The sequence below is a fragment of the Balaenoptera ricei genome, chromosome 10, assembly GCF_028023285.1.
Source record: "Balaenoptera ricei isolate mBalRic1 chromosome 10, mBalRic1.hap2, whole genome shotgun sequence".
Lineage (NCBI taxonomy): Eukaryota > Metazoa > Chordata > Mammalia > Artiodactyla > Balaenopteridae > Balaenoptera > Balaenoptera ricei.
Window position 1 is genome coordinate 21376685 of NC_082648.1, and position 24529 is coordinate 21401213.

Sequence of the window (24529 nt, forward strand, 5' to 3'; positions counted from 1 at the left end):
TGGATCTGTTTTGTTGTTGTTGTTTCTCTAAAGCATAAGAAAATGATAAAATGTACCTTTTCAATGTAAATATTTCTTTTTCTTCAACACGATAGGAGTAAAGCTACTAGCTTTTCCTACCACAGCAAAACAAAAGCTGCTGCTGCTGCTATGTGAGTGGTCCATCTGAATGGTCTCTAGGGACATGCTAGCTTTTTCACAGAGCAAGTCATTCAGTTTGACTTTTTTCTCTGTGCCTTTTCTCTGAACTGACTCCTCTTCTTGCGTTGAACACAAAAGTCTAAACTCAGCGCAGCAGTTTCAGGCACCAGGTCACCTTGGTCCTCTCACAAAACCTCGTGTGGGTTGTATTCATCTCTAAAGCCATTACTATTTGCTTCCATGTCTTCATTTGCTCTAATAATGGTCAAAATTTATTGAATCCTTGCCATGTGTCAAATGTTTTATGTGCACCTTGTCATGAAATTCTCCCCAACCTTATGCAACAGATATTTCACCCCAATTTGACAGATGGAGAGAAACTGAAGCATCAGAGGCTTAAGTAACTTGTTCAAGATAGGCAAGTGGCAGGGAGAAGCCTCAAAGCCAGGTGAGCTGCCGTCAGGGTCGGGCTCCTAACCACCGTCCTGGGCTGCCTCCTGTCTGTATCCTCCATCTCCATGCATTGCTATATCTGACCTCCACAAAATCAGGTCCCTCTGGTTTGTTCACTGAAGTACTCCAAGGGCCTAGAACAATGCCTACATGTAGTTAACACACAATAAATATTTCTTGAATGAATGCATCTCTTTGTTAATTTTTCCTTTCACTTATTCATTTGTTTAGTAAACAAATGTTGATCGAGCCCATAACACCAGGACTTATTCTACACACACGAGAGGCAATAATGAACAAAGTCCCTCCCCTCAAGAAGATTACTTTTTTTTTTTTTTTTTTTGGCCAGGCCATGCAGCTTGTGGGATCTTAGTTCCCTGACCAGGGATTGAACCTGGGCCACAGCAATAAAAGTGCCTAATCCTAACCACTAGACCACTAGGGAGCGCCCAAGAAGATTACATTCTCGATGGAAAAGACAGACTAATAAATATTTAATAATTGGGTAATGAGTTGTTGTGAAGACAAAAAAGCAGGGTAAAGGGGCTAGAAAATGATGGGGGAGTGCTCTTTTAGCTAGGGTAGTTGTGGAAGGCTTGTCTAAAATGCAGACATTTGGACAGACACCTGAAGGAGGGAAGGAAATGAGTCATTTGGTTTTCCAGGGGGAGGGGGCCCAAAGAGGAGAAAAAGCAGGTGCCAAGGCCATGAGGTGGGAGCATGTTGGGCGCGTTCCAGGGAAAAGAGGGAGTCAGAGTGGATGCTTCTAGTGAAAAAGGAGGAGGGTAATAAGAGAGATGATCAGAGAAGTGGAGGAAAGGAAAGTGCTGGGCCTTATAGGCCATGGAGAGAACTTCAGCTTTTATACTGAGTGAGATGGGAAACTAATAGATGGTTTTGAACAGAGAACTTATGAGATTTACTTCCTTAATAAAGGGATCTCCCTGTGGGGAGAACTGTAAGAGGGCACACATGGAAGCAGATAGACCAGTCAGGGGATCTTACAATAGTCCTGGCTAGAGGCAATGGTAGGTTAGACCAAAGTCGTAGCAATAGGGGTGATGAGAAATACTTAAATTCTAAATATCTTTCAAGGGTGGTATCATTTGCTGGTGGAGTGAATGTGGGATATGAAAGAAAGAGAGGAACAGCCCTTAGATTTTAGACATTTGAAGCAGGGCATTTACTGAATTGGGAAGGCTCTGGGAAGAGTAGGCTTGGAACTGGAGGGAAATCAAGAGCTTGGGTTTTGAACATGTTTCTCACCATCTAGTACTGCTTCGTATGCTGAGCATATTCAATAATGATTATATAAGACAGCAACTCAGGGACCTGAAAATCTAAGCACCCTTAGGGTATACCAAGCAGGTAACCCAACCATATGACATGGCCAAGTACAAAAACAGCAAAGCAGTGGTGAGATCTCTGAACTAGAGAATTCATGCATGATCCACAGGCACTGACATAAAACAAAAAGTTGCCCTGGCCCGTGTTGCCTTTGACCTTGAGTTTGCGAGCCCTGCAAAATGATTTCAGACATCACTGGCTTTCATCCACATCATTCTTAGTTAATACTGATATGTACCTTCTGCTAAACTGGGCATGTAGCTGAATTTTGTAGGATAGAAACTGCACATCTTGCTTTCATTCATCGATGAATGTTGTTATTCTTACAACAAATATTTGTTAAACCCTCACTCCACCACTCACAGTTCTAGAAAAGACATGACAGCAAATGGATAGTCCCAAATAACATTTCAGATTATGTTACTACCTCAGGTAGTCAGAGATAACCAACCACTGACAACCTCAACTATGAGAAAAACAAAACACTATACACCTGAAACTAACACAACATTGTAAATCAACTATACTCCAATAAAAAATTAAAAAACAAAACAAAACAAAAAAACCAGAACAAAATATAAAGCCTCTAAGAGGATTCTGAGTAGTTTAAATAGATGTTTGAAGTTGGGCATTCATGCATTAAAGTTTATATGCTTAATTCATATGACATTTTTTCAGGACCCCCTTCTTATTTCACACATAATTTTAACAAATCCAAACATCTGTTTTGTAGCCCAAAATAGATAAATCAGAAATAATTTGGCAGAAGAGGAGAAGGGAAGAAGAGTAGTAGAGATGGGCACACTGAGAAGGGTTAGCTGTAATAAGAAACACCACTGCACTGCTAGAGGGAAAAACATACAAAAATTAATAAATAAACACAATTTTTGAAAAAATGTGGAAGTCGGGGGAGACTTCATATTTTCTATATGGACAAGAAGTCTGTTAAAACTTAATAAACCTGAAGGCTTCACTACTTTAAAGCACAGTACAGTCAGCGATGGTCATCTAGTAAGGTTTACATTAAACTCATACGCTCTGCCTTAAAAAGTCAGGAAACATACAATCCATTTAAAAGATTTCTCTGGAAATGTTGAATGCACACATTTAGAAGGATTTGCTTCAGGTATTTGGAAAATCTGTCAAAGTGAAATACCTCATTCTCCAATAATGTTGGGTTTCTGCTCTGATCCAGGACTCTGGCTTGTGTGTCACATACATGCCCACATACATGGTGAACAGACACTAAAAACACACCCTCAGACATGCTTTCCTGTTTTCAGCAACTGCCCCAGACCCTCCCACATCACTTGCCCCCTCTCTCCCTCCTAATTCCATTCCAGCGTTCAGCCAGCCTCTGTTCCAAAGCTCTGGCCTGCCCTTTGCTGCCTGCACTCATAGTTGGACCTGATGACAGAATGTAGCTTCCCTGCATCTGACCTTTGGAGTTCCCTGGAATGTGCACATCAGGTACCCACCAGTTCTCACTGGGCTTTTGCACTGCAGAGCCCACCCCAGCTTTAGCCCAAACTTGACTTGTACTTGGATTGGACCCCCGGAGCTTGCCATGACTGTTCTTACATTCAACACGCACAGAAAACACCCTTCACATATGAAAAGGACACAACCAACACAACATCAGTGAGGATGCAATTTGAGTTGCTCCTGAGTTAGTGATCTTTCTTTTTAGAAGTGGTTAACTCATAGAATCATAAATCTTAGGCTTAAATTATCCTTAAAGTTTGCCATCAGTTTTAACGTGAATGCTGTCCGCAAAGTTACTAAACTCTTCCAGTTTTCATGGGTTTCCCTTGTTCTTCGGAAATATTCATTTACAAAACAGAAACCTAGGAAGAGGTACTCAGTCCATAGCTGTGACATAGACTATAGCTAAGGAGTTAATGTAAGGATTAAACCAGTGACCTTTGCTTGTTTAAAGTAGAAAAAAGAGCTAGCCAGCCACAGCTAGAGAGCCTGACTGTGGAGCTAAGTGAACAACCCAAACCAATCCACTAGATTTTACAAGTTTTTAATAACGTTAATTTTTGTCCAGGGTAAAGGAGGATTAAGTGACCATTGTTTGCATTATTCACGTGTGTGTTCTTTAGCTTAAAACTAATTACATTTAACCATGTGACCTGGATTTCAAAACATATACAGACCACAAACTCACTTTTATAAAAGAAGTTATCTATAACCTCTGTCTCAAGGCAAATAAAATGGCAAACATTCCAGTGTCCACACATTACCCCTGCAATTGAAACTTTCTTTCTACTATTTTTCAGTTGCTATGGAAAAACGTGAGTTCTGTAGACCAAAAGTAAATACGTAATAGCATTACAATAACCGCAATAGATCTGAGAGTGTTGGGCGCACATGTACACACACACACAAACACACACACACGACCCCACCAGGGCAGAGTGTTAATGGACATATCTCTGTAGCTAGGTCCTTTACATTTACATTACTCCTCATTTTTCCTAGCCAACTGAGCAAAATGAGCTCTGCTTGGATAATAACATATCTGATTTCACAGCAACCCTCAACCAACAGCTTTCAGAACTGCCTGGCTCTAATTTTCAACTTGTATTTTTCAGGGCCCTGAACCATCACATCTTTCCGACACAACTCAGGAATACAAAGTAGTAAAAGAATCTGACTTGAGTAATAATAAACAACAAAATGAACTCTGAACACTGGGAAACGGATGTTTTGGTCCAAGCTCCACCATTTATATCCCTACTACCGGGAACACCTCTCAGGCCTCTGTTTCTCTACTGATAATATTAGGGAAGTCACTGAACAATTTCTGTGAAATGGACCCCAGAGTCTGGTCTGCCGCCTCTGAGGGATTCTAGAGCTTTCTCTGCCTCTTCCAGCTCAGGTTTTTTCAGTTCCTGCTTATTCTCTTAAACCTGCTCTTTTCAGACCCCTCTGCTTACTCCTTACCTTCCTGTCATCATCTGAGCAGTGAACTTTCTTTGTCCAGAAAGACTTTCTCTGCCTGACGGTTGGCAGAGCCCTGCCTGGGCCTTGGCCTCACCACCAGCAGGACAGGCCCAGGTGATGGCCCCAGAGAAGCTTGAGCCTGGGTGGTGACTCTGCCGCCCTCTAGCTGTGGCCTCCAGCAGCCTGGGCTGTGCACAGAACTTGTTCCTTAAAGTTACAGTCTTCAAAGAGTCTGAATTTAAAACTAATAATTCAGTCCTCTTCACAAACTGGTTGTTCTGGGTTCTGGTTACATAGGTGTGTTAAATTTGCTAAAATTAATAGGCCTGAATACTCATGATATCTATATTTTTTTGTACATATGTTATAGTTCAACAATTTAAAAAAATTTTTTTTGTACAATTTTGAAAGGTTACTTTCCATTTACAGTTATTACAAAGTATTGGTTCTATTCCCCGTGTTTTACAACACATCCTTGAGCCTATCTTACACCTAATAGTTTGTACCTCCCTCTCCCTGACCCCTATCTTGCCCTCTCCCCACTGGTAACCACTAGTTTGTTCTCTATATCTGTGAGTCTGCTTCTTTTTCTTATATTCACTAGTTTGTTGTATTTTTTAGATTCCACATATAAGTGATGTCATATAGTATTTGTCTTTCTCTGTCTGACTTAATTCACTTAGCGTAATGCCCTCCAAGTCCATCCATGTTGCTGCAAATGGCAAAACTTCATTCTTTTTTATGGCTGAGTAATATTCCATTGTGTGTGTGTGTGTGTGTGTGTGTGTGTGTGTATTATATCTTCTTTATCCATTCATCTGTTAATGGACACTTAGGTTGCTTCCATATCTTGGCCATTGTATATAATGCTGCTATGAGCATTGGGGTGCATTCAACAAATATTTTTTAAGTTAAGTGAACAGACCATGATTTTTAAAATGCTTCCATATCAATGATATTTTTCCCTTATGTAAACAATAAGTAAAACTCCTTTTCCAGAGGAGTAGGAATTGTTAAAAAATTCATGTTTTGTGAACATGTATTAAGTACAATTTGATTAATATATCTAGTGATTCTCTGGGCTGAATTTCCTAACAGCACTTACTGGAACCCAAGAGGTTTGTCCTTTCCCACTAAAAAGGCAAGGCGCATATTACTTAAAGGGTAGAGTACAATAGAGATTGGAAACATTGTTCTGTAATTTTTAAACAAATGTTGCACTGTGTCACTATTTCTCCATGATTATTTCCAGGCTGAGGAGTTCTATGCCTGATAGAACTTTCAACAGAATAATCATAAGAAATTGCTCCTACCCAACCTGAAACCTCAAAAACATTCTCAATGAGCTTGAACATCCCTTGAGAATACATCAAACAATGGCTTTTCTTGATGAAAGAGATTTGTTTTATGATTCTTTTAAAGGGAGCCTTTAAATTCAGTCATTTGAGAAAATTTTTGATGTATTTTTGCACTGCATTTATAGAATAGTAGTAAATCTGTAAGTCTAGTAAAGAATATGCTACAATAAAAGAAGGATCTATTTTACAGAACCCAAATTCTGTGCCCAGAAAACGCTCCCATGCTACCTTTTTTCCTTTCTCTGAACTGATACTACAAAGGGAATTTTACATGCTAATGAGAAGGTCAGATCAAATCTCTTTGGCAGTGTAATCTATCCCTTTCAAGGGCCAGATTCTTTCTCTGTAACTACTGCTTATAACCGACAATAGCTTATTGTTCAGCTTCTTGTTGAGTGATGATGATGTGCCTGAGAAAGGCATCTGTGGAGGGAGAGGGGGAGGGAGGGAGGGAAGGAGGTGTGTTCTTTTTTTTCTTTCTTTTTTTGTTTTTTTTTAAGTGAAATAGCTTTGAAAAACTCTAAGCGCAGACACTGTTGTTAAAGGAACATTTCCAGCTCTCACGATGACTTTTTCCCTCAAAGTACTATGTGCAATCATTAATCAGTTCTTTCTATGGGTCATTTTATGTCACAGAGAAATGTTAACATGCTCTGAACGTCCTTCAGGAGCTGGGGGAAAAAACAGCCCTAGAAAAAAAGCACTGGAGAGAATCACACTTTATAAATTTAAATTAGTGCAAATATTTTTTGGAAAGAGACCCTCTCACATCACACACAGTTCATTCAATTAAATTTTTCAGATTTCTTCTGAAATTGTGGATAATTTCTCTCATTTGGAATCACCAAAGGACACATTCTTCATAAATTATCTAAATGTGCATATGTTTATTCCACAGTGCATACGGTAATAACTGTGTTTTATTGCATATATTCATGAACATGAATTAAATTAACTTGGGGAAAACATCTTATTTTTTTTCCTTTTTCTTTTTGGCTGTGCCGTGCGGCCTGCTGGATCCTAGTTCCCCGGACCAGGGATCAAACCCATGCCCCCTGGATTGGGAGCATGGAGTTTTAACCACTGGACCGTCAGGGAAGCCCCTAATTTTCTAACTATTATTTTTTTTTGCCACACCCTGCAGCATGTGGGATGTTCCCTGACCAGGGACCGAACCCACGTCCCCTGATGTGGAAGCACAGAGTCTTCCAACTACCAGCGAAGTCCCGGGGAAAACATCTTGCTGGCAACCAACCCTTATCTTTAAAAGGCAAGGGATGTTATAAAAGGTAAAATTTGAATACAATGATTGAATCGAATATATTATTTTTAAGTTGTCTTCAGATAGCCAGTTTTGATAAAAACTAATTTTGTGTTTTCATAATTTGCCGATTTAAAATTTATATCTATGGCTTAGAATCCACAAATAATATTTTTATTTTTGTTTAGTCATTCAGACGTTATGTTCTAAAACAGGAGTCTGGGGATCTGGTTCTAGCTCTGTCACGCACTAGTTATAAGACCTTCACTATGATTGTAACAATCCAAGCTACAGTTTCTTCATCCACAAAGGGTGAAACTCCTTCCAAACACTAAAATTGTACAATTCTGAGAAATTGCACCTCTCCCCCTTGCTCACTGCCCCAAGATGTTTATGTACTAATCACCATAACCTGGGGAATGTTACTTTACATGTCAAGAGGAAAATTGCAGATGTGATCAAAAGTTAAAAATCTTGCAATAACATTATCCTAGATTATCCAGGTGGGCCTGATATAACCACAAAGGTCATTTTAAAAGGAGTACAGGAGGAGTCAGAGTCAGAGAGAAGGCTTTGTGACAATGAAAGCAAAGATCTGAGTTATGTGGTCCCAAGCTAAGGAATGCCAGCAACCTCTAGAAACTGGAAGAGGCAAGGAATGGATTTTCCCCTTGAGCCTTGAGAAGGAGCCAGCCCTGCCAACACCTTGGCTTTAGCCCAGTGAAACTGATTTCAGACATCTGGCCTCCAGAACTGTAGGAGAATACATTTGCATTGTTTTTAGCCACTAAGTTAGTGGTAATCTGTCACAGCAGCTGTAGGAAATTAATGCTCCATATTAGGGAGAAGCACTTCTCATTGGTGGTGTGAGGAGCTCTATGGACCCACTGCTCAGTGAAAAAAATCATCCCTAATGAAAATTATACAAACAACAACATTTTAAAGCATCTGGAAATTTTCCTAAAGATATACAGAAAATGGAGAAATAGTTATTTAAGAAAATCTACTAAATCTCATGAAGAACATCAAGCCTCTAGCATTTGAGCTATGACTTGCTCCCCACCCCCCAGTTCAATGAAATGGAAGCTCTAATCTGGGTGGGTGTGGCCAAGAAGGATGTCATCTTTCTTTCTTCAGCCCAGTCTAGTCAGGGAAAATTAGGCAACAGTATAAAATGAAAGGCATTCCGATTGGAAAGAAAGAAGTAAAACTACCCCTATTTGCAAATAGCATGAGTCTGTATATAGAAAATACTAAGGAATCCATTAAAAACCTATTAGAACTAATAGATGAGTTCAGCAAAGTGGCGGGGTACATGATCAATATATGTAAATCAATTGTATTTTTCTCCATTAGTAATTAACAATCCAAAATCAAAATTAAGAAAACAATTCCATTTACAATGGTATCATAGAGAATAAAACACTTAGGAATAAATTTAGCAAAAGAAATGCAAAACTTGTACTCTGAAAACTAAAAAAACATTGTTGAAAGAAATCAAAGATCTAAATAAATGGAAGACATCCTATGTTCATGGATTGGAAGATTTAATATTGTTAAGATGACAGTACTCCCCAAATTGATCTACAGATTCAATGCAATCTTATGAAAATTCCATCCACCCTTCTTTTTTTTTTGCAGAAATTGGGAAGTTGATCTTAAAATTTATATGGAAATACAACCAGTATTCATACAAAGAATACATAAAGAACTTTTGCAACTCAACTATGAAAAGAAAAATAATCCAATTTTACAATGGGCAAAGGATGTGAACAGACATTTCTCCAAAGACAATATACAAATAGCCATCAAGCACATGAAAAGATGCTCAACATCATTAGTCATTAGAGAAATGAAAATTAAATCCACAACGAGATACCATTTCATACACTAGGATGGCTTTAATAAAGAGAGACAATAATAAGTTTTGGTTAGTATGTGGACAAATTGTAAGCCACGTACATTTCTTGTGGGAATGAAAAATGGTGCTGCTGCTTTGGGAAACAGGCAGTTTCTGAAAGTGTTAAACATAGAGTTACCTTATGACTCATCAATTCCACTCCTAGATATATACCCAAGAGATATAAAAATATATGTCAACATAAACACTTGTACATAAATATTTATAGCAGCATTGCTCATAATAACCAAAAAGTGGAAACAATCCAAATGTCCATCAACTGATGAATGGGTAAACAAAATGTAGTACATCCATACACTGGAAAATTATTGAGCAATACAAAGAAATAAAGGGCTAGTACATGCTACAATATGGATGAACCTTGAAAATATTATGCTAAGTGAAAGAAGTCAGCCACAAAGACCCCAAATTATAAGCTTCCTTTATATGAAATATCCAGAATACACCAATCGATAGGGACAGAAAATAGGTTAGTGGTTGATTCAAGCTAGGGGACAAAGGAGGGGAATGAGGAGTGACGGCTAATGGGTACAGGGTTTCTTTTGGGGGTGATTAAAATGTTCTAAAATGATATTGTGATGATTACACAACTCTGTGAATATACTAAGGATCATTGCTTATATCTCAATAAAATTGTTAAAAATTTTAGTAGTTATCCAAAACATCACAGTTGTAATAACATATCAGCCTACTGAAAGAAGATATCTTTAATTTTAGTTTTCTGTTCATACTCATACTGCAAACATTTATGGGACACCAGGAAGTGCTCAGTACTGGGAAGTTAAACAAAAAATAGTTTCTGCACCTACTACTAAGCCTGGCGTATACTATGTGCTCAACAAATAAGGTTTGAATGGATGGATACATGACCATAGAATGGGTCTGGAAAGTAAGAGTGTTCTGTTTGTATTTATTTTTATAAAACTATATTAAGGTATCAAAAATGTAATTTTACCAAGAATAGGTAATGTTTATGTCCTAATTTCCTTTCCTTTACAAGTTAGGTGTTTTAAACTAGTAGCTTGGCTGCAAAAACAAACAGCAATTAACAAAATTATTAGCTGATATAGTAAGCTAGGTGCAATGAAAATGTTCTGGGGCTTATTGTCAGGAAGAAATGGTTTCAAATATTGTCTCTGGCACTTACTACCAATGTGACCTAAGATAAGTTATTTGAGTCTTGGTTACCTCATCAATTAGAGGGGAATAATAATAATATATTCCTTACTTGGTAAGATTGTTAATATAGGTATACCTCAGAGATATTTGGGTTTGGTTCCAGACCACTGCAATAAAGTGAATATTGCAATAGAGTCACAAATTCTTTTGGTTTCCCAGTGCATATAAAAGTTGTATTTACACTAAACTGTAGTCTAGTAAGTGTGCCATAAACTAGAAAAAAGTGTACACACCTTAATTTAAAAAATACTTTATTGCTAAAAACTGCTAACCATCATCTGAGCCTTCAGCGAGTTGTAATGTTTTTGCTGGTGGAGGCTCTTGCCAGGATGCTGATGGCTGCTGACTGATCAGGGCGGTGGTTGCCAAAGGCTGGGGTGGCCGCGGCCATTTCTTCAAGTAAGACAACAATGAAGTCTGCTGCATCGATTGACTCTTCCTTTTAAGAACCATTTCTCTGTAGCATGCAATGCTGTTTGATAGCATTTTACTCATAGAACTTCTTTCAAAATTGGAGTCAATCCTCTCAAACTCTTGTCACATCTTTAGCAACTAAGTTTACATAATATTCTAAATCCTTTGTTGTCATTTCAACAATCTTCACAGCATCTTCACCAGGAGTAGTTTCCATCTCAAGAAACCACTTTCTTTGCTCATCCATTAAGAAGCAACTCCTCGTCTATTCAAGTTTTATCATGCAGCAATTCAGTCACATCTTCAAGCTCCACTTCTAATTCTGGTTCTCTTGCTGTTTCCACCACGTGTGCAGTTACTTCCTCCACTGAAGGCTTGGAACTGTGGAAGTCATCCATGATGGTTGGAATCAACTTCTTCCAGACTCCTGATAGTGTTGATATTTTGACCTCTTCCTTTGAATCACAAATGTTCTTAATGGCATCTAGAATGGTGAATCCTTTCCAGAAGATTTTCAATTTACTTTGCCCAGATTTATCAGAGGAATCACTGTCTATGGTGGCTATAGCCTTAGGAAATGTATTTCTTAAATTGTAAGGCTTGGAAAGCCAAAATTACTCCTTGATCCATGGGCTGCAGAATAGATGTTGTGTTAGCAGGCAGGAAAATAACATGAATCTCATTGTTTGTCTGCATCAGAGCTCTTGGGTGACCAGGTGCACTGTCAATGAGCATTAACATTTTGAAAGTAATCTTTTTTTCCAGGCAGTAGGTCTCAACAGTGGGCTTAAAATATTCAGTAAACCATGTTGTCAACAGACATGCTGTCATCTAGGCTTTGTTGTTCCATTGATAGAGGACAGGCAGAGTGGAGGTAGCATAATTCTGAAGGACACTAGGATTTTCAGAATAGTAAGTGAACATTGGCTTAAAGTCACCAGCTGCGTTAGCCCCTAACAAGAGGGTCAGCCTGTCCTTTGAAGCTCTGAAGCCAAGGCATTGACTTCGCCTCTAGCTATGAAAGTCCTAGATGACATCTTCTTCCAATAGAAGGCTACTTCCTCTACCCTGAAAATCTGTTGTTTCCTGTAGCCACCTTCATGAATTAACTGAGCTAGATCTTCTGGATAACTTGCTGCAGCGTCTACATCAGCACTTGCTGCTTCTCCTTGCACTTTTGTGTTATAGAGCTGGCTTCTTTCCTTAAACTTCACGAACCAACTTCTGCTAGCTTCAAATTTTTCTTCTGCAGCTTCCTCACCTCTCTTAGCCTGCATAGAATTGAAGAAAGTTAATCCATTTGCTCTGGATTAGGCTTTGGTTTAAGGGAATGTTATGGCTGGCTTCATCTTCTATCCAGACCACTGCAACTTTCTCTGTATCAGCAATAAGGCTGTTTTGCTTTTTTATCATTTGTGTGTTCATTGAAGTAGCACTTTTAATTTCCTTCAAGAACTTTTCCTTTGCCTTCACAACTTGGCTAAGTGTTTGGTGCAAGAGGCCTAGCTTTCAGCCTATCACAGCTTTCAACAAGCCTTGCTCACTAAGCTTAATCATTTCTTTTGATTTAAAGTGAGAGACCCGCAACTCTTCCTTTCACTGGAACATTTAGAGGTCATGGTAGGGTTATTAATTGGACTACTTTAAATACTGTTGTGTGTCAGGGAATAAGGAAACCTGAGGAGGAGAGAGATGGGGGAACAGCCAGCCAGTGGGGCAGTCAGGACCTACACATTTGTCAAGTTCACCACCTTATATGGGTGCAATTTATGGAGCCCCCAAAACAATTACAATAGTAACATCAAAAATCACTGATCACAGATCACCATAACAAATATAATCATAATGAAAAGTTTGAAATATTGTGAGAATTACCAATATGTGACACAGAGACACAAAGGGAGAAAATGCTGTTGGAAAAATGGCACCGATAGACTTACTCGAGGCAGGGGTGTCACAGCCTTCAATTTGTAAAAATTGCAATACCTGCAAAGCTCAATAAAGTGAAGAGCAATAATACGAGGTTTGTCTATACTGTATATTTAGAAAGCAGCATAACGTTCAAAATATGGAAGTTATCTTCATTAAATTTAAATGAATTTGCCTTAATTCAGCAAGTAATATAATAACTGTTTGTATTATTACCTGTCCACAATGGTAAGCATTTAAAATGCATATTTGCTATGTCACATGAAGCTTTGTGATAAACAATAAGAGAAACATTATGGGGCACAGCGGTTGAGAATCTGCCTGCCAATGCAGGGGACACGGGTTCGAGCCCTGGTCTGGGAAGATCCCACATGCCGCGGAGCAACTAGACCCGTGAGCCACAACTACTGAGCCTGCGCGTCTGGAGCCTGTGCTCCGCAGCAAGAGAGGCCGCGACGGTGAGAGGCCCGCGCACCGCGATGAAGAGTGGCCCCCGCTCGCAGCAACTAGAGAAAGCCCTCGCACAGAAACGAAGACCCAACACAGCCAAAAATAAAAAATATATAAATAAATAAAAATTAAAAAAAAAAAAGAGAAACATCATGTAACTCTAGAATTCCACAGAAAATAATTTGAGATATACAATTTAGAAATTAAACAATTGCTGAAAACCTGGTCCATTGAGATTTCTCTGCTTTCCCATTTTAATCTTCTTTACTCTTGAGTAGTAAATATATCATTATTATTTGTACTGTTTCATATAATTATAATAGGACTTTCCATTTTTTTAAGTAGCTTGGGATTATTTATATTTAAAAAATTGTGCACTTGCGATCAGAAACTCTAAAACTCAGTTTTGCTACCCAAGGGCTTTTGCTCACTGCACAATCTCCTCTTTAACCCAACTACCAAGTTTCTTCCAAAGCTTTAAAAAATAAAATGATCACATTACTATGTTGTACACCTGGAACTAAACTAATATTGTAAGTCAACTATAATTTAAAAAAATTTCCCCAGTGTTAACCAAATCAATTTTATGACTTAGATACCATTTAGAAAATAACATATGTTAAAGAATCTAGGGTAATTTTTGTTTCTTTTGAATCTTGAGATAAGGAAGCTTGTTGTTCACAGTACCTCCATGTTATAAGCTGAATATTTGTGTCCTCCTCGAATTCTTACATTGAAGCCCTCATCCCCACCATGATGGTGTTTGGAGATGGGGCCTTTGGGAGGTAATTAGGGTTAGGTCAGGCCTGGAGCCCCCATGATGGAATTAGTGTCCTTGGAAGGGGATGAGGAGATCAGGGCTCTCTCACTCCACCATGTGAGGAAACAGGTAGAAGGCAGTTGTCCGTGAATCAGGAGTAGGGCCCAGGCAAGAAGCCGATCATGCTGGCACTTCCCAGCCTTCAGAACTGTGAGAAATAAATGTTTGTTGTTTAGGCCACCCAAGCTGTGGCATTCTGTTATCACAGACTGAATAGACTAGGACACCCCATCTCTCTGGCTATGTCTGCTGACAGGTGCCAGAGAATAGCTGGCTTTTATGTTAGCTCTATCTTCCAAACATAACTTTTTCTTTCAAAAAATACATAAACAACAAACCTATCTTTTGATCTCCTTTCCCCTCCTCACTTCAGAAAAGAAAAGCATTGAGAAACTGTTTCTTAAGAATTTCTATTTTGAGACAGAGCTACCTGAGCTGATGTTTAGTGGATTAATTTCATTCTGGTGCCATATCTGGATTAATTTCAATCTGAGCTCAATTTCAGTCAATTGAAATAATATATATATACTGCCTGCAAATCAGACCTCTCAGGACTGTATTTTCAAGTGTACTATTTGGTCATGTCATGTCTATCACATATTTTCAGTATTAGAGGTCAAAAAACATTCAGTGATTCAGCAAATACAATATGCCAAGCACTGTTCTAGGGATTGGAAATAACACACAAGATAATAGCCTTGAAGAAAGATTAATATTCCCTCAAGAATATACTTCTCAAGGATCGTATATTCCAAGATAAGTGGATAAGATGGAAAATAAAGAATATAGACATATAAAAATAGCAATTTTAGATTGTGATAAGAGTTAAACAGTAAATGAGTCATAATGGAAGAAACAAGGGAAGCAGATGACATTTAAGTCATGCGTGACATGATGGAGCAAGACATACAAAGAACTGGAGGAACCAGACAGGGTGAAGACTCTGAAACTTTGGTGTACTGGAAAAACAGGAGCATGATGAATAAGCAAAGGAAAGAATGGCATGAAATGAAAAACGTAAGCAAGGGACTGATTGTAGAGGGCCTGTAGACACTAGGGCATGGGATAAACAGGGAAGAGATAGGATCTGATTTACATATTATTTTTTAATAGCAAGGAAAATTTCCCTGGAGGCTTGGCTGCAGACTTTCCTTTCAATTCATTGGCCAGAATTGTATTACATGCCCTTTTTTAAATTGAAGTATAGTTGATTTACAATACTGTGTTAGTTTCAGGTATACAGCAAATTGATTCAGTTATATATATAACTGAATATATATGTATGTATATTTCAGATTCTTTTCCATTATAGTTCACTACAAGATATTGAATATAGTTCCCTGTGCTATATAGTAAATCCTTGCTGCTTATCTATTTTATGTGTAGTGGTTTGTATCTGTTAATCCCATACTCCTATTTATCCACCTCCCTTTCCCCTTTGGTAACCATAAGTTCATTTTCTATGTCTTGTGAGTTTGTTTCTGTTTTGTAAATAAGTTCATTTGTATCATTTTTTAGATTCCACATATGAGTGATATGGTATGATGTCTTTCTCTGTTTGACTTACTTCAATTAGTATGATAACTTCTAGGTCCATCCATGTTGCTGAAAATGGCAATGTTTCATTTTTTATGGCTGAGTAATATTCCATTGCATATATATATATATATATATATATATATATATATATATATATACACACACATACATACACACACCACATCTTTATCCATTCATCTGTTGATGGACACTTAGGTTGCTTCCATGCCTTGATTATTGTAAATAGTGCTGCTATGAACATAGGGCTGCATGTACCTTTTCTGAATTAGAGTTTTCTTTTTTCTGGATGTATGCCCGGGAGTGGGATTGCTGCATCATATGGCAGCTCTATTTTTAGTTTTTTAAGGAACCTCCATACTGTTTTCCATAGTGGCTGCACCAACTTACATTGCCACCAACAGTGCAGGAGGTTTCCCTTTTCTGCACACCCACTCCAGCATTTATTATTTGTAGACTTTTTGATGATGGCCATCCTGACCATCCTGATCACTGTAGTTTTGATTTGCATTTCTGTAATAATTAGTGATTATTACTGAGCTTCTTTTCATCTGCCAATTGGCCATTTATGTGTCTTCTTTGGAGAAATGTCTATTTAGATCTTCTGCCCATTTTTTTATTTTTTATTTTTGATATTGAGTTGTATGAGCTGTTTGTATATTTTGGAAATTAATCCCTTGTCGTCACATTGTTTGCAAATATTTTCTCCTATTCCATAGGCTGTCTTTTGTTTATGGTTTCCTTTGCTGTGCAAAAGCTCATAAGTTTGATTAGGTCCCATTTGTTTATTTTTGCTTTTATTTCTTTTGCCTTGGGAGAGTGATCTAAGAAAATATTGTTAAGATTTATGTCAGAGAATGTTTTGCTGATGTTCTCTTCTAGGAATTTTATGGTGTCATGTCTTATATTTAAGTCTTTAAGCCATTTTGAGTTTATTTTTGTGTATAGTGTGAGAGAGTATTCTAATTTCATTGATTTACATGAAGCTGTCCAGCTTTCCCAACACCATTTATGCAAGAGACTGTCTTTTCTCCATTGTATATTCCTCCTTCCTTTGTTGAAGATTAATTGACCATGGGTGTGTGGGTTTATTTCTGAGTTCTCTATTCTGTTCCATTGATCTATATGTCTGTTTTTGCACCAATACAATGCTGGGGGTTTTTGTTTTTGTTTTTTAACTTATTTTATTCATTTATTTATTTTTGGCTGTGTTGGGTCTTCGTTTCTGTGCGAGGGCTTTTCTCTAGTTGCGGCAAGTGGGGGGCCACTCTCCATCACGGTGTGCGGGCCTCTCACTATCGTGGCCTCTCTTGTTGTGGAGCACAGGCTCCAGACGCGCAGGCTCAGTAGTTGTGGCTCACGGGCCTAGTTGCTCCACGGCATGTGGGATCTTCCCAGACCAGGGCTCAAACACGTGTCCCCTGCATTGGCAGGCAGATTCTCAACCACTGCGCCACCAGGGAAGCCCTACAAAGCTGTTTTGATTACTGTAGCTTTGTAGTATTGTCTGAAGTCTGGGAGGATTAGTATTTTCTTATTTTTAAACCAATAGCTGACAGTAGGAATGGAGCTACCTTGATTGCGCCATGACTAATCAAATTTCACCTGGATGTCTAATCACCCTGGGGTATGGTCTCCTGGTAACCACATAAAATTGAGGTTTCTGTTAGCAAGGAAGAATGGAGAAATCCCTGTTGGGTAGGCTTCCGATGGAAAAAGTACCACAGAAAACCTATGTTAGCCAAGTGAAGATGACAAGTAGTCAGTTAATTATACAAGTCTGGAATTCAGGGAAGGGTATCAGATGGTTGGCAGATGAGGTCTTCCACAAATGGCTGATATTTAAGGTTACAGATTGGATGAGATCACCTGGAAAGACTGTTTATATATTTAGAAGACAGCCCAGTATTATGCTCTGGTATATCCCAATGTTTAGAGATCAGGTAAAGGAGGAGAAACAAAGAAAGGACTGGCCAGACCTAGTTGCAGGAGAGTATTTGTCTTAAAAGTCAAAAGAGAAAAGTTTTCCAAAAAAGGATTGGGCAGTTGGGTCAGATGTTGCTGAGAGAAATGTATACACAGGCTCTAGCAATAATGAGATTGTCGGTGCCCCTGACAAGAGCTGGTTCAGTGAATGGTTAAGCAGAAAACTGACAGAGTATCCAAAGAATGAAAGAAAGCTGGGGAAATATTTTGAGATTTGCTGTGAAAAGTACAGAAAAATATAGTGGAGAGAATCATGACACGGGAAGGTTTTGGTTATTATAATTTGAGCGATTATAGAAATGTTTGTATGTTGCCTGGAATGATCCGGTGCAGAGAAAGACATTGATGGTGTTGAATAGAACAAAATATAAGAACAAAATCCTTGGAAAAGTGAGAGTGGTGGGATCTGAGTATGAGTGGAAGGATTGACCTCTGATACGAAAAGATATTTATTCCATTTCAAAAAGAGGGAATACAGAGAGAATATGGGCACAGAGACTGAGAGGTGTGTAGATTTAATAAGATGCAGTCATTCCTGTAACATGGCTTAGATTTTTTTCAATTAAGCATGAGTCTAAGTCATCGGCTAAGAATGAGGATGGAGAGAGTGTGGGAGGTTTGAGGCGAGAGGAAATATGAAACAGTTATTTCAAAGACTCCAAAGGGAACTTTATTAGGGAAAGATAGTAGGGCTCTTTGGCAGTAATGTGGGCATATTTGAGGCTTGGGATCACAAATTTAAAGTGCAACCAGCAGACAATTGTGATATAATCTCCAGTAGGTACAGGCATAGAGAAGATGGCTAGTAGATTCATGTAGTATTGGGGTCTAGCCAGGCAGGTACAGGAAGAGTGGGGCCTGTACTTGAACTGAGCGTGTTTTCAAGCAGATTATTTTAATAATGGGTCATGAATCGTAAGCTGGGTATAAAGAGAAGCCAAGAGAGTAGTGAAGATTATGAAAAAGTGGCTGCATCAATGGACCAGAGGCTTCAATAAAAGTAAGAAATAATTGCAGTGAAGGCTCTAGAGTAAGGGAGCTGAAAGACTAGGGGGTCGTGACCATCAGAACAAGTTCCCACTTTTAAGAGTTAAAGTGCTCATACATTATTACTTTGCATTTACTGCAGCCTTTTCAAAAAGATCAAAGTACCTGCTGTGCCCAGCTTGCTAGTAAAGGGTACAGTTACGTGTGACTAAGAAGCAGCCATGTGATTAGGGAGTTGGTAACGTGCTAATTCAGCAATGACATGGTCAAATGGACCACATAACATTAGATCTGAACAATAGGGCCACATCACAGCATAAGGAAAAGAGCTTGGGTTTGAAGTCAGAGCAACCTGATTCAGACCCCAACTGTGACATGTAGAGGCTATACACCTTGGAGCATATTTCTTAACCCCTCCGAGCCCTGGATTATCCTTTTAAACTGGGGTATTGCTACCTCCCTCCAATGGGTTGTCATGCACATGAAGAAAGGTAATATATGTAAAGTGCCTGGAAGGAATAGGTTCTCAGTAAATATTAACTTCTGGAAAATAAGGCGCCATGTTCCTACTGTTGCATGGAAGTTTGGGATCCATTTAGGAAGCTTGTGCTCTGAGTGTAGGTGGTAAAAGGATGTGTCAGCTAGAAGGGCAGGGAAAGGATTCTCCTTATAGCGTTATCATGAGTGAGGGTGAAACCTGGCTTGGTTATTGCATTATATATAATCGTTTTGATGATAGGGATGAAGGTCTAATTTTTGGCTAGTGATATTCAGAGATCAGAAATAAAATCACTGTACCTGGATTCATGTTTTTTAAATAAATGATGAACCCCAAGCTAGGAGACAAGGTGGTGGTCTAGATGGTGTGTGGTGGCAGACTTAACCCAGCCCAGCAAGAGCTGGTCAGTTATTCCCAAACAGTCCGTGGCAATTAGAGTTCAGTGTTTGTAAATGGGTTCAGAAACCATCCTAGCCTTTACCTCCCTCTCAGTTCCCTCTGATCGCTCACAGCCCTCTCCTGTTGCTCTGATTTCTTATTTGTCATTTGATAGTTCTACTTCCCCGATTCATCTTGGTTTATAGCATCTAATCTCCCTTTTAAATGGTCTTCTGCTTTCCTGTTGATGGACTGCCAGTGCCCAACTTGGCCCTGGGATCTCTTTTTCTTAACTTGTGATTTTCTCAAAGCTCCTTCGAGGGGCAGCTGGGTTGGGACTGATGGTGTCTGCTACCTATGTGTATTAACCCAAAGTCCTGGTTTTTCAATACTCCCTGGCTTTGATTATTACAGGAGGAAAAAGTAGACTGAACATATGCAGCAAGGAAGCGTCAACCATATGTCAGGGAGAGATCACCACTAACTGAACAGGTAGCCAAAACAAAATTCCAATAGTAGCGAGTTGCAAAAACTTTCAAATATAATGTCCTGGTGGCCTTAGAAAATCCCTATAAAGTAGGTGGGATCTACTAGGGCTCAGAAAGTTTACGTGCAACCCAGCTTTTCTCTAGAGACTTTGCTTTCAGAGGAAGTATTTACATTTTGGTCTTTAAACTTTATATTTCATTAATATGAAAACTCCATGGCATGTATATATTACATATGAGAGATGGCTGATATACCTTGTCTAAAACCCATCAACTAAAAAAAAGCAGAAAAAAGGGGCATATTTTTTAAATGCCTTATCTAGTATTCTTGAATGAGAATAATTTGGATTTTCTTCCGGTACCTTCTAAAGTACGACAGTGTCATTTTTTAAGATGGTAGGGTTTTGATGCCTTTATATCTAATAGATTGTTTGGCCATTCCATGATGTTGTGTTCCAAAAAATAATATATATTTTTCTTACGGAATTTTTACAATCCAGCACAAACCATTTTTGGAAGTAGTTACAATATAAGTAAAAATATATACATACATATATGTGGTTAAATCTGTGACGGAGGGACTGTGTCCATCTTGGCCACTCTTTTATCCCTAGCAGGTTGCCTAGTTCCCAGCATTCATCAGTTAAATGGATGAATAAATAAATTAGTCTATGATCTACTGAGTTCCTAGTATTATATACCCAAAATGCATTATTATTATTTTAAAATGAATTTATTTCATTTAAAATCTTGAAACTGGGTCGACTGTCTCCAGTTGACCAAAATGGTTCCTCTTGACTGAGAGTTTAGTAAAAACATCCAGTTTCATAGCAACTGTCAAATAATTTTGAAAATTAGTAAAAGTAGAAGTTTTAGGACAAATTAGAGGATGTTTCTACATTTTCTTTCTTTCTTTTTTTTTTTTTTTTTTTTGCCTGTTCTGTTACTATGTTACTATTATTATTACCAGAGGATTATTTAGTTATTCAAGATAGAGAATGTAGTTTTTAAAATATAGTGCTATTTTTATTATAAAAGTAATGTGTATATATTGGAGAAAACTTGGGGAACACTGATAAGCCAAAAGAAGAATCACCTAAAAGTCCACTTCTGTGAGATACCTCTGTTTATGCTTCCATACATCTTTCCTGTTTTTATTCTATAGCATATTTATTTCTACAATCCTGGGATCATACTATATATCTCTTAAACATTCTTTTTCACTTCACAATAGACTGTATTATGTTTTGCTCAGAAACAGCCTTTTAATTCATGCCATTTTCATTATCTTAGAAATTTCATTAACACATTTATGAAGAAATATTGTTCTTTCATATCAGTGGTGATGACAAATATGACCATTTTCTGGTGTCAGGTGTTAATAGTGTAGCAAGGCAATGAGGTAAGCCAGTTAATTGTCTGATGGGAAAAATCCAGCATTCATTTCCCATTTAGTGTGATGGGTCTGGACTCTGGAAATGCCAGAGCTGTCTGCTCTTGATGGCTGTTGAAAATAACTTCCCCTAGTTTTTCTCCTGTTTTACTCAGACCCGGAAATCTGGCACACAGAGTCCTAGTAACAATTCAGGCAGCCAGCTTTTCTTAGCTACACATCAGTGAAAAGACAGGATGGCTGTCCTGAAGTGCCTGCTTGGGGTGGTGACTTGGAGCACCCAGCATGAGGTGGGAAGTGCTCCTACCTCACCCAGAGGGACAGTCACCTTAAAAGGAAGTCAGCCCATGAGTTTACTGCTCTCATGCTCTGGCAAGGCTCTAACAAGTTTTATAGGTTTTATGAGATCTTATCTGCTTGATAACCCAGGTTAATCATACAGAAAATTTATTTTAAAATATTTTACCTTATACGAATTAGCCTGTAAACAAAGGACTTTTGACAATTATTTTCCTAAGTAAACTCTTTCCACATTACATATTAGGTTAATGAGTGCAGCGGTCATTGTAATGATATATGTGTGTGCCATGGTGGTTATTCTTTATCTTCCTATAATACATGCTACCAAAAGATTTTTAAACACACAAAATAGCATGTCTGGGATCCTGTATACTTCGGCTACAAATTTGGTTTTTAGCTTCCTAGCGGCCAGTGTAAATAAGGAAGTATGAACCCCAGTAGGATGATCTCCATTTTACATAAGGCCAAATGTAGGCTTAGGAAATTTTAAACCATTTGTCCAAGTTTTTCTAGCTAGTTAGTGGCAGACCAGTATGTGAATTCAGTTCTATCTAATCTCAAAGCTATTTCTTTTGAAATAAGGGTAGTTATAAAAAAAAAATCTAGTTTCTAAGTGGGGCTAATACTACTTACCACGTAAATTCTTATAAGGATTAAATTAGATGGTATGTTAGTTTCTGAGGGCTGCTGTCAAAAGGTACCACAAACTAGGTGGCTTCAAATAACTGTTCACAGTCTTACAGTCTGGAGGCTAGATCAAAAATCAAGGTGTCAGCAGGGTTGGTTCCTTCTGAGGGTTCTGAGGGACAATCTGTTTCCTCCATGCCTCTCTTGGCTTCTGGTGACAGCCAGCAATCCTTGGTGTTTTTGGCTTATAGATGCATCCCTCTATAATCTCTGCCTGTGTCTTTACATTGGGATCTTCCTGTGTCTCTGCGTCTTTTCTCCTCTTCTTATACAAACACCAGTCATATTGGATTAATGTCCCACCCTACTCCAGTACCTAATGACATCTGCAACAACCCTATTTCCTAATATGGTCACATTCTGAGGTACTGGGATTAGGACTTCAGCAAACCTTTTCGGAGATCACAATTCAACCCATCACAGATGGTGTATGTATTGATAAAATCCTTCCACCACGGCTGGCGCATGGTAGGTTTTCAGTATATATGAGTTTCCTTTGCCCTCCACTGGATTGAACTACTGAAGAGCTATAACTTTGTCTTATTCCTCTTTGTGGTCTCAATACTTTGCACACGCATACACACAGTAGATGTTTATTAATGTTTTTGACACATGGTGAACCCAAAACTAGGAGACAAGGTAGTGGTCTAGATGGTGTGTGGTGGCAGACCTATCCCAGCTCAGCAAGAGCTGGTCAGTTATTCCCAGATAGTCTGTGGCAATTAGAGTTCAGTGTTTGTAAATGGGCTCAGAAACCATCCTAGCCTTTACCTGCCTCTCGTCTCCCTCTGATCTCTCACAGCCCTCTCCTGTTGCTCTGATCTCTCATTTGCCCCTAATTTGTCATTTGATCGTTCTATCTTCCCCAATTACATCTTGGTTTATAGGATCTAATCTACTTTTAAATGGTCTTCTGCTTTCCTGTTGATGGATTGCCAGTACCCAACCTGGCCCCGGGATTTCTTTTTTTTTTTGGTAACTTGCGATTTTCTCAAAGCCCCTTAGAGAGGCGCCTGTGTTAAGACTGATGGTGTCAGCTACCCATGTGTGTTAACCCAAAGGCCTGGTTTTTCAATACTCCCTGGCTTTGATTATTATAGGAGGAAAAAGTAGACTAAAAATATGCAGCAAGAAAACACATTTCAGAGAAATATCACCATAAGCAAATCCTCTCAGTTGTTATACTATAAAACACTGTATGCTGTAATACAGACTGATGTGAGTGAAAAGGTAGAATTAAAATATAGTCTATATTCAACTCTACCACTTTCATTATTTTCAGTTATAAATAACCACCAAAGCTAGGTTAAAGTAGTAGATAATATCTTATAATGAATAGATAAATATTATCTGTAATTAGCAAAACTAACAGTCCACTGGCTCTATTTATATATAAATGGCGAATACTTGTAGGTGATTATAGTATGTAGGTAAACTTTCTCATTATAATTTTCATACACCAAACTTGCCTAAGACATTTTTTTTCTATCAGTGGATCTAATTAAATCCTTAGTCTGTGAGACTCCAGATGACAAGAATTATTGAATTACTCATTTTCACTTAAAAGAAATGTGACAATACAAAATTCAGTTGGAAAAGGATACTCTATATATACAAAAAAAACAACTAATTAGAATAATGGTTTTCCAACATAAGTCTGTTTACCTATGCATTATATTATCATGAGTTGGATAAAGTGATTTTTAAATTCTTTAAAAGTCCCTTCATAAGTATTTTCCGTGGAAACAAGTATCTCATAAACTAGGTTCTTATCCTAATTTGGTCACAAGTTTGCAGGGAGAAACAGACCTTGGCAAGTCACTTGGTCTCTCATGGGCCTCTCTTTGCATGCTTGTCTAATAAGGGCATTGGAATATATTATTTTTTTAGGTCTCTTCCAGCTCTACAATTCTCAAATTCTATGAATAGAGAAATAGTTTTGAACTATACTATTCATCTTTTTACAGACAGTTATTTTTAAACTATACGACGCTTACACATTTTTTATTGGCCAAGAAATCAAGTATTC

The 24529-nt window shown here is 38.2% G+C and overlaps 1 protein-coding gene and 1 non-coding gene across 15 annotated transcripts in view; both read right to left on the minus strand.

Moving 5' to 3' along the window:
- LMNTD1 (lamin tail domain containing 1) overlaps positions 1 to 24529 on the minus strand; it is a 431818-nt gene that overhangs the window by 100320 nt on the left and 306969 nt on the right. The gene's annotated exons all lie outside the window — the stretch shown is intronic.
- On the minus strand, positions 968 to 1039 carry TRNAK-UUU (transfer RNA lysine (anticodon UUU)). The gene has a single exon. It is a non-coding gene; the product is annotated as a tRNA-Lys (tRNA).